The sequence below is a fragment of the Bombina bombina genome, chromosome 9, assembly GCF_027579735.1.
Source record: "Bombina bombina isolate aBomBom1 chromosome 9, aBomBom1.pri, whole genome shotgun sequence".
Taxonomy (NCBI): Eukaryota; Metazoa; Chordata; class Amphibia; order Anura; family Bombinatoridae; genus Bombina; species Bombina bombina.
The window spans coordinates 125,406,226-125,417,544 of record NC_069507.1 but is presented as its reverse complement, the minus strand read 5'-3'; positions in this window follow the sequence as shown (position 1 = coordinate 125,417,544).

The window sequence follows — 11,319 nt, the reverse complement described above, 5'->3', positions numbered from 1 at the left end:
CCTGACCTTGCTTTTTGCCTTATTCCACAATCTTTTCGTTGATTAATAATAACCTGCTTAAAGGGACATTTTCTTTTTTAAAGCTGCAAAGGAGAACTTTGACTTTCTGTTTTGTTAATAACCTGCTTAAAGGGACATTTACTTTTACAAGTTGCAAAGGAGAACTTTGACTTTCTGTTTTGTTATAAACCTGCTTAAAGGGACATTTACTTTTACAAGTTGCAAAGGAGAACTTTGACTTTCTGTTTTGTTATAAGCCTGCTTAAAGGGACATTTACTTTTACAAAGCTGCAAAAGGGAACTTTGTTACAAGCCTGCTAATAAGGACCTTATTTCTAAGCTGCAAATAAGAGCATTTCCTTTATATTCTTTGACCTGCTTAAAGGGACGTTTTTTCCTTTGTGGCTTCCCTGCATTCTGGAGCAAATATTATTTTTTTAACCTTTCTCATCTGTTTCCTGAGTGGGTCACGTCCTGGATATTTCTCAGTGTGCTAGCGTGTGCCTTCTATTTCACGCTAGCAGTTGGGTTGCATCCCGGACTGATTCCAAAGCGGCTGACATTACAAACAGGCCATAAAAATGGACCCCACTGAATTATCCATGGCCGTGGCTCACCAGGGACAGCTTTTGGGATCTCATGCCACTCACTTGCAGTCTCTGGACACTAAACTTGATCAAATAACTGCTCTATTACAAAATTTGGTTGCTACCGCACCTCCCAATCCTAATCCCAATCCTAATCCTATTGAGGCATTACCTCCTACGATTCCTAACAATCAGTCTCAGGTACAACTAAGCCCCAGGATACCTCTTCCGGATAAATATGATGGGAATCCTGAAGAATGTAGAGGCTTTCTGAATCAATGCCGTCTTCATTTCCGAAATAGCCCTACTCTTTTTGCTACTCCCTCTTCTAGAATCACATTTCTTATTTCCTTAATGAAAGGAAAAGCCTTGGCTTGGGTATCACCTTTGCTAGAAAAGAATGATCCTATACTTTTGGATGTTGATACATTTTTATCTATGTTCTCAAATGTATTCGATAAACCTGGAAGGTCATCCGCTGCTGAAGCCACTCTCCTGGATTTACGTCAAGGTAATCAACCAGTCTCTCAATACGCTATTGAGTTCCGCACCCTTGCCTCTGAAACCACTTGGAATCAGGGAGCACTCAGAGCCGCTTTCCGTAAAGGACTTTCTGAGCGTCTCAAGGATGAATTGGTGTATCGTGAACTTCCAGAGTCCTTAGAAGCCTTAATAAATCTCTGTATCAGTCTCGACGCCAGGTTTCGTGAACGCCAACAAGAAAAGGATAGAACACAGAGGTCTTCAACTCGAACTCCTTTTCGTTTGGCTCCTCGTTTTTCTAATCCAGTCACTCCAGTCTCTCCTACTACTGATCAGGCTGAACCCATGGAAGTGGGAAGTATAAAATTAACTGAGACTGAACGCTTGAGAAGACGGACTCTTGGCTTATGTCTGTACTGTGGCCTTAAAGGGCATTTATTAAGGGATTGTCCTACTAGACCAGTAAAAGCCAGGGCTTAACTCTAGTCCAGGGAACTGAGTTAAGCCAAAACAGTGGTCATTCCCTATACAAGAAACTCTTTGTTCCAGTAACCCTTCTAATTGGACATAAGAAGATTTATACTCAAGCTCTAATCGATTCTGGTGCTGGAGGAGTGTTCATTGACTCTACATTCGTCTCTACTCACTCTATACCTTTATTAAAAAAAGAGTATTCCATTTCAGTCTCTACGGTCAGTGGAGATCCTTTGGGTTCTGGATATATTCAATTTTCTACTCAACCCTTACTCCTCACCGTAGGAATACTTCATTCCGAGACAATTTGTTTTGATGTCATCCCCACTCCGCAATTTCCCATTATCTTGGGATTACCCTGGCTCCAGATTCACAATCCCATTTTTTCTTGGACTTTCGGTGAACTCACTTCCTGGGGATCTACATGCCAGACTAAATGTCTTCAAAAGATTACCAAGTTACCACTCACTATTGCTCTCACAGTCGAAACTCCGGACTCCTTACCTATGCCTTATCATGACTTTGTGGATGTTTTCTCCAAAAAAGAAGCTGAACGACTTCCTCCTCACCGCCCTTTTGATTGTCCCATTGATCTCCTTCCCGGGGCTGCCTATCCTCGAGGCAAGACATATCCACTTTCTAAACCAGAAAACATGGCTTTGGAAGAATATATTAAAGACAATCTGGCTAGAGGATTTATTCGACCCTCCTCTTCCCCTGTAGGGGCTGGTTTCTTTTTTGTAGGAAAAAAGGATGGTGGATTACGACCCTGTATTGATTACCGAGGATTAAATCAGATTACCATCAAGAACAGTTATCCTCTGCCCCTTATTCCTGAACTTTTTACTTATCTTCAGGGAGCCACCATTTTCACCAAACTCGACCTACGTGGTGCATACAATTTGATCCGTATACGCAAAGGAGATGAGTGGAAGACTGCCTTTAACACTCGATTTGGGCATTATGAATATTTGGTCATGCCCTTCGGGCTATGCAATGCTCCGGCGGTTTTCCAACATTTTGTAAACGAGATCTTTCGTGATTTTTTGAATATCTTTGTCATCATATACCTTGACGACATCTTAATTTTTTCTCAGAACCACCAAGATCATGTGCACCACGTCAAGAAAGTACTTCAACGTCTAAGAGAATTCCATCTGTTTGCTAAACTGGAGAAATGTTCTTTCCATCAAAAATCCATACCCTTTCTGGGTTATGTAATATCGGCATCTGGATTTGAAATGGACCCTACTAAACTTTCTGCCATTTTGGATTGGCCTAGACCTGATTCTCTGAAGGCTTTACAACGTTTTCTAGGATTTGCCAACTACTACAGGAAGTTCATCAAGAATTTTGCTACTATTACTTCTCCTCTTACTTCTCTCACTAGAAAAGGACAAAACTGTAAAAGATGGCCTCCTGAGGCTATAGAAGCTTTTGAGTCTCTCAAAGAAGCTTTTTCCTCAGCACCTATTCTCCATCATCCAAATCCTGAGTTTCAATTTATCTTGGAAGTTGATGCTTCCTCTGTTGCTGCTGGAGCTGTTCTGTCTCAACGAATACCAGAGACTGGAAAGATTCATCCTGTTGCTTTCTTCTCTAAAAAATTCACTCCTTCTGAATTTAACTATGACGTAGGGAATAAAGAGTTGCTTGCCATCAAAATGGCATTGGATGAATGGAGACATTGGCTGGAAGGTACTTCTTTGCCATTTACTATACTCACTGATCATAAGAACCTTCTGTATCTCCAAACAGCCAAACGATTGAATTCCAGGCAAGCACGCTGGTCATTATTCTTCTCCCGGTTTCACTATAATTTGTCTTACATACCTGGTTCAAAAAATATTAAAGCAGACGCCCTTTCCAGACAATTTCAAGATACCCCAGTTCCTGAGTCTGGTACCATTCTCCAACCTCATGAAGTCATAGCCCAGTTAACAATTTCCTGGTTACAAGAATTACAGTCTGCTCAAGAGAATCTTCCTTTGTCCTGTAAACCTCCCGATGGTTTACTCTTTGTTCCTGAACGCCTTCGTTCCAAGATTTTATTTTGGGCTCATGATAGTCCCCTTTCTGGACATCCTGGCATCAGTATTACCACTCGAAACCTCAAACAACATGTCTGGTGGCCTACTCTCTCTCAAGATGTGAAGGATTACGTCTCAGTATGCACACAATGTGCCATGAACAAAACTCCACGCCAACTTCCTTCAGGATTGCTCCAACCATTGCCTATACCTCACCAGCCTTGGACTCATGTATCCATGGACTTCATTACTGACCTTCCCTTGTCCGCTGGAAACAATACTATCTGGGTGGTGGTCGACAGGTTCACTAAGACTGCCCATTTTGTACCCTTACCAGGATTACCATCTGCCAAAAGACTCTCTGAACTTTTTATTTCACATATTGTAAGAATCCATGGATTTCCTCTAGATATTGTTTCAGATAGAGGGGTACAGTTTGTCTCTCGATTTTGGAGGTCACTTTGTAAACATTTTGGAACTACTATATCTCTCTCTACTTCTCACCACCCACAATCGAATGGTCAGACTGAAAGAGTAAACCAGTGTCTTGAAACATTTCTTAGACATTATGTGGATCATTATCACTCTAACTGGACTTCTTACCTTCCTTTGGCTGAATTGGCTCATAATGCCCGGTACAATTCCTCCCTTCAGACTTCTCCTTTTCATGCAGCTTACGGATATCAGCCCAGAACATTCCCTTTGCATACTTCCTCCACAGTGAATCCTGCTTCTGATCTTACAGCCCGAAGATTAACTCGACATTGGCGGAAAATACATCGTATTCTTTCTGTAACTTCTAAACGTTACAAGTTCTTTTCAGACCTTCGACGGAAGAAGGCTCCCAAATATCGCCCTGGTGATAAAGTTTGGATTTCCTCTCGATTTCTTCGCCTGAAACAACCTTCTAACAAATTGGGACCACGATACGTGGGTCCTTTCCGAATACTGGGTCAGGTGTGTTCCACTGCTTATAGGGTGGCTTTACCCAAGACTCTCAAAGTCCATCCGGTATTCCATGTTTCTCTTTTAAAACCTGTGATGACTAACAGGTATTCTAAGCCTTTTTCTAAACCTCCACCGTTATTTGTGCATGGACACCCTGAGTTTGAGATCAGCCATATTCTAGATTCCAAGTTGCGTGGCAAGAAATTGTATTATCTCATTCATTGGAAAGGTTATCCAGTCACGGAACGTTCTTGGGAACCGGCTCATCAAGTACATGCTCCTACTTTGATCAAGACCTTCCACAAGACTCATCCTGATAGTCCTGGTCCTGTCCCCCGGAGGGGTCCTTGAGGAGGGGGGTGCTGTCATGATTTCCTCCGTTCATTGCCGTGTCGCCGCGGCTCCCGGATCTTCCCTGTGTAACTGACGTCACGTTGCTTAGCAACGTGACGCTTTCTCAACACACCCCTCTGATGACGTTGACGCTCCTGCCTTTAAACCACGGCGGGAGATCTGAATCGGGGCCTGTTTGTTTGATCCCCTGGAGTTTGTGAGTACCTTGTCAATATCTGTTTTCTTGATACCGACTTCTGCCTGCCTGACCAAGCCTTTTGCCTTAACCCTTTTGCTGATATTTGGATACCGACTTCTGTCTGCCTGACCAAGCCTTTTGCCTTAACCCTTTTGCTGATATTTGGATACCGACTTCTGCCTGCCTGACCAAGCCTTTTGCCTTAACCCTTTTGCTGATATTTGGATACCGACTTCTGCCTGCCTGACCTTGCTTTTTGCCTTATTCCACAATCTTTTCGTTGATTAATAATAACCTGCTTAAAGGGACATTTTCTTTTTTAAAGCTGCAAAGGAGAACTTTGACTTTCTGTTTTGTTAATAACCTGCTTAAAGGGACATTTACTTTTACAAGTTGCAAAGGAGAACTTTGACTTTCTGTTTTGTTAATAACCTGCTTAAAGGGACATTTACTTTTACAAGTTGCAAAGGAGAACTTTGACTTTCTGTTTTGTTATAAACCTGCTTAAAGGGACATTTACTTTTACAAGTTGCAAAGGAGAACTTTGACTTTCTGTTTTGTTATAAGCCTGCTTAAAGGGACATTTACTTTTACAAAGCTGCAAAAGGGAACTTTGTTACAAGCCTGCTAATAAGGACCTTATTTCTAAGCTGCAAATAAGAGCATTTCCTTTATATTCTTTGACCTGCTTAAAGGGACGTTTTTTCCTTTGTGGCTTCCCTGCATTCTGGAGCAAATATTATTTTTTTAACCTTTCTCATCTGTTTCCTGAGTGGGTCACGTCCTGGATATTTCTCAGTGTGCTAGCGTGTGCCTTCTATTTCACGCTAGCAGTTGGGTTGCATCCCGGACTGATTCCAAAGCGGCTGACACATAGTTTATGCAGAGTCTGCTTTTAAGCCATAATGGGCCTAAATCAACTAACATTCCCAAAGTGGCTGTCTCAAAACATCCCGGACAGAAGATAGATTGATAGATAGGATAGATATACCTAGATTGATAGTTAGATAGAATCGATAGAAGAGAAATAGATAGATTTGTTAGATATATAATTACCCAATAAAGTCTAATAATTAAACATGCGTTCTTGGACCCAACTAGCTTGTGTTAATTAGTACTTTTCTTAGCACTTTAATCCCTGTTCCCCCCCATCGGGGGTGTTCTATATGGCCTGCCTGATTACCCTGAAAAAATATAATAATAAGACATGCGGTCTGGTACCTATTTTAACTAGGTTGTGTTTTAAGTACTACCATTCTTAGAACTTTAATCTCTGTAACTCCCCCTATTTGGTGAGGTCTATACGGCCTGGATGATTACCCATACAAAATATAATAATAAGACATCTGCTCTTGGTCTGCGACCCATGGTAACTATGTTGTGTTAATTAGTAATGTCCTTCGCATTTTAATAGCTGTTACTCATACTCACCCTATCGGTGGAGGTCTATATGGCCTACATGATTACCCTTACAAAATATAATAACCAAACATATGCTCTGGGACCCATGGTAAGTAGGTTGTGTTAAGTAGTACTGTTCTTTGCAGTTTAATACCTGTTACAACACCAAATGGTGGCAGGTCTATCTGGCCTTCATGATTAGCTGCACCCAAACCCAAAAAAAAGCCGAGTGGTCTTAGACTAACACCCATGGCTAACTCGGTTGTTTCAATTAGTACTATTCTTAGCACTTTCATCCCTGTTACGGGTGGTCTACATGGCCATCATGATTAGCCAAACAAAATACTACAATCCAACCTTTGCTCAGTCTTCATAGGCCCTTCATTGGCTGTATTTTGATAGTACAGTTCTTATTATTTTTATAGCTGATACAACACCGAATGGTGGCAGCTCTATATGGCCTGCATGATTAGCCGCACCCAATACAAAAATAAATCCAAGCGGTCTTGGATTAACACCCATGGCTAACTCTGTTGTTTCAAGTAGTACTATTCTTAGCACTTTCATCTCATCATCCCTGTTACTTCCAGGACTCTCGGTGGTGGTCTACATGGCCATCATGATTAGCCTAACCAAATACTACAATCCAACCTTGGCTCAGTCTTCATAAGGCCCTTCATTGGCTGTATTTTGGTAGTACTGTTCTTATTAGTTTAATAGCTGATACGACACCGAATAGTGGCAGCTCTATATGGCCTGCATGAATAGCCGCACCCAAAGCCAAAAAAAAGCCAAGTGGTCTTGCACTAACACCCATGGCTAACTCTGTTGTTTGAAGTTCTACTATTCTTAGCTCTTTCATCTCATCCCTGTTACTTCCAGGACTCTCAGTGGTGGTGGTCTACATGGCCATCATGATTACCCTCACCAAAATATAACAACAATACGTGCGTGCAGGGAACCATGGTAAGCTTACTTCTTTTAGCAAAATCGAGTATAACAGTTGCAGGCAGAGGTTCTGACCCTGCATTATGGCTGCACCTCTCCCTAAAAGAGGCATGCGTTACAGAGTCTGTGGGCATGTATGCAAAGAGCTGGCCTGCCTAAAAAGAGGAGCAAGGCTGTACAGGTTGTTCTCCTTCAGCCATTTTATACGCTGTCCCACGGCCACGACCCTCAACAACCACAACAGGATGAAACACCACATATGCCATCCTTTTGAACAACAGAGTACAGGTATGGCATTGATTTTAGTTACACAGCGATATTTATTATGAACCGTGAAATTGAAAACAAAAACATGATTGGACACCCAGTACAGTACAGGTCGTTCTCCTTCGGCCTTTTTAGAATAGTGTTCCGGACCCCCAACTAAAACAACAGCAGGAAAGAGGACATATGGCATCCTTTTGAACAATAGATGACAGGTAAGGCATAGATTTTACAAAGCCATAGATAATTTTTTTGCAACTGTGAAATAAAAAAAAACATTGATTGGACACCCAGCACACTTCTTTATCCTTAGGCCTTTTTATAAGAGGCTCCCGGAGCCGCAACTGAAACAACAGCATGAAAGAGGACATATGGCATCCTTGTGAACAATTGATTACAGTTAAGGCATTGATTTTAGAATCCCAGAGATCATTTATATGACCCGGGAAATAGAAAAAAACATTGATTGGACACCCAGTACACTTCTTTATCCTTAGGCCTTTTTATAAGAGGCTCCCGGAGCCTCAACAGAAAAAACATTATGAAAGAGGAGATATGTCATCCTTTTGAATAATAGATTACAGGAAAGGCATTGATTTTAGAATCCCAGAGATCATTTATATGACCCGGGAAATTGAAAAAAACATTGATTAGACGCCCAGTACACTTATTTATCCTCAGGCCTTTTTAATAAGAGGGTCCCGGAGCCTCAACCGAAACAACAGCATGAAAGAGGAGATATGTCATCCTTTTGAATAATAGATTATAGGAAAGGCATTGATTTTAGAATCCCAGAGATCATTTATATGACCCGGGAAATAGAAAAAAACATTGATTAGACACCCAGTACACTTATTTATCCTCAGGCCTTTTTAATAAGAGGCTCCCGGAGCCTCAACCGAAACAACAGCATGAAAGAGGACATATGTCATCCTTTTGAATAATAGATTACAGGAAAGGCATTGATTTTAGAATCCCAGAGGTCATTTATATGACCCGGGAAATAGAAAAAATCATTGATTAGACACCCAGTACACTTATTTATTCTTAGGCCTTTTTAATAAGAGGGTCCCGGAGCCTCAACCGAAACAACAGCATGAAAGAGGACATATGTCATCCTTTTGAATAATAGATTACAGGAAAGGCATTGGTTTTAGAAACCCACAGATCATTATTTGCAACCGTGAAATAGAAAAAACATTGATTAGACACCCAGTACACTTATTTTTCCTCAGGCCTTTTTAATAAGAGGGTCCCGGAGCCTCAACCGAAACAACAGCATGAAAGAGGACATGTCATCCTTTTGAATAATAGATTACAGGAAAGGCATTGATTTTAGAAACCCACAGATCATTATTTGCAACCGTGAAATAGAAAAAAACATTGATTAGACACCCAGTACACTTATTTTTCCTCAGGTCTTTTTAATAAGAGGGTCCCGGAGCCTCAACCGAAACAACAGCATGAAAGAGGACATATGTCATCCTTTTGAATAATAGATTACAGGAAAGGCATTGATTTTAGAATCCCAGAGATCATTTATATGACCCGGGAAATTGAAAAAAACATTGATTAGACGCCCAGTACACTTATTTATCCTCAGGCCTTTTTAATAAGAGGGTCCCGGAGCCTCAACCGAAACAACAGCATGAAAGAGGAGATATGTCATCCTTTTGAATAATAGATTACAGGAAAGGCATTGATTTTAGAATCCCAGAGATCATTTATATGACCCGGGAAATAGAAAAAAACATTGATTAGACACCCAGTACACTTATTTATCCTCAGGCCTTTTTAATAAGAGGCTCCCGGAGCCTCAACCGAAACAACAGCATGAAAGAGGACATATGTCATCCTTTTGAATAATAGATTACAGGAAAGGCATTGATTTTAGAATCCCAGAGGTCATTTATATGACCCGGGAAATAGAAAAAATCATTGATTAGACACCCAGTACACTTATTTATTCTTAGGCCTTTTTAATAAGAGGGTCCCGGAGCCTCAACCGAAACAACAGCATGAAAGAGGACATATGTCATCCTTTTGAATAATAGATTACAGGAAAGGCATTGGTTTTAGAAACCCACAGATCATTATTTGCAACCGTGAAATAGAAAAAACATTGATTAGACACCCAGTACACTTATTTTTCCTCAGGCCTTTTTAATAAGAGGGTCCCGGAGCCTCAACCGAAACAACAGCATGAAAGAGGACATGTCATCCTTTTGAATAATAGATTACAGGAAAGGCATTGATTTTAGAAACCCACAGATCATTATTTGCAACCGTGAAATAGAAAAAAACATTGATTAGACACCCAGTACACTTATTTTTCCTCAGGTCTTTTTAATAAGAGGGTCCCGGAGCCTCAACCGAAACAACAGCATGAAAGAGGACATATGTCATCCTTTTGAATAATAGATTACAGGAAAGGCATTGATTTTAGAAACCCACAGATCATTATTTGCAACCGGGAAATAGAAAAAAACATTGATTAGACACCCAGTACACTTATTTATCCTCAGGCCTTTTTAATAAGAGGGTCCCGGAGCCTCAACCCAAAACAACAGCATGTAAGAGGAGATATGTCATCCTTTTGAATAATAGATTACAGGAAAGGCATTGATTTTAGAATCCCAGAGATCATTTATATGACCCGGGAAATGGAAAAAAACATTGATTAGACACCCAGTACACTTATTTATCCATAGGCCTTTTTAGCAGAGGCTCCAGGACCCTTAACAAAAACAAGAGCAGGGAGGTGGGCATAGGAGTACAATGTAGTGTGACAATAATAATGTGAAGGGGAAGATTGCGGAGTTGTGGCATTTTAATTTTGTTATCGTGGGAAGTACTTGCAATGACTTTGCTATGGTGAATCCATATTGCAAATGTGTTTTTTAAGGCACTGTTTGTCTATTTTTTGAATATCAGCATTTGGTAATTGAAGCTCAACTTAAGGCTGGTGAGAACCGACCTTTCTTCTGGCTGTTTGCAAATGTTGTGGCTCTGGACAAACATGTGAATAAGGGGCCATCAGCCATATTCTGCACGCAACCCCTTTGATGATTGACGATAAACATGTGTCACCTGCAATCAGAGCCCGTTACTTCTGTCTAAATCATCTTCCTGGTATGGACAGGCCACTGTTTCCCACAGCAAGTCCGAAGCTTGAACTACAAGATTGTCTTGAGTATGGTAGGAAACCAAAGTTTATTTAATTCTGTACTATCACCACAAAAGCTGAACTTCTTGAACCAAGGAAAATGCAAGCAATTTCATGTGCTTATGGATGACAAGGACGTCCTGTCCTGTGGTGCACAGAGATGGAGAGGATTTTGGGCCTCCCTGTACACTACCCAGATGTCTCCAACATCACCAGAAACACAAGACAGCGACTTTTGGGAAGTTCCTGGAGTGTTCCGGTAGCCATCTCTTTGCGCCCCGAAAGGAATACTTTATCAGTGTTTTTGTATACATCCGACAACAGCTTCGGAGACTGTGGTGACGCACATGTTATTTACTGTTGTTCCAGCTGTGGCAATATCAATTGGCATTAAAAAGGTAAGATTTGAGGGGAGCGGAGCCTATAGCTGTTGCGGTAGGACGTGTGTTTGAGGAGCTCCAGGTCTTACAAGTTACTTTGGAGTTA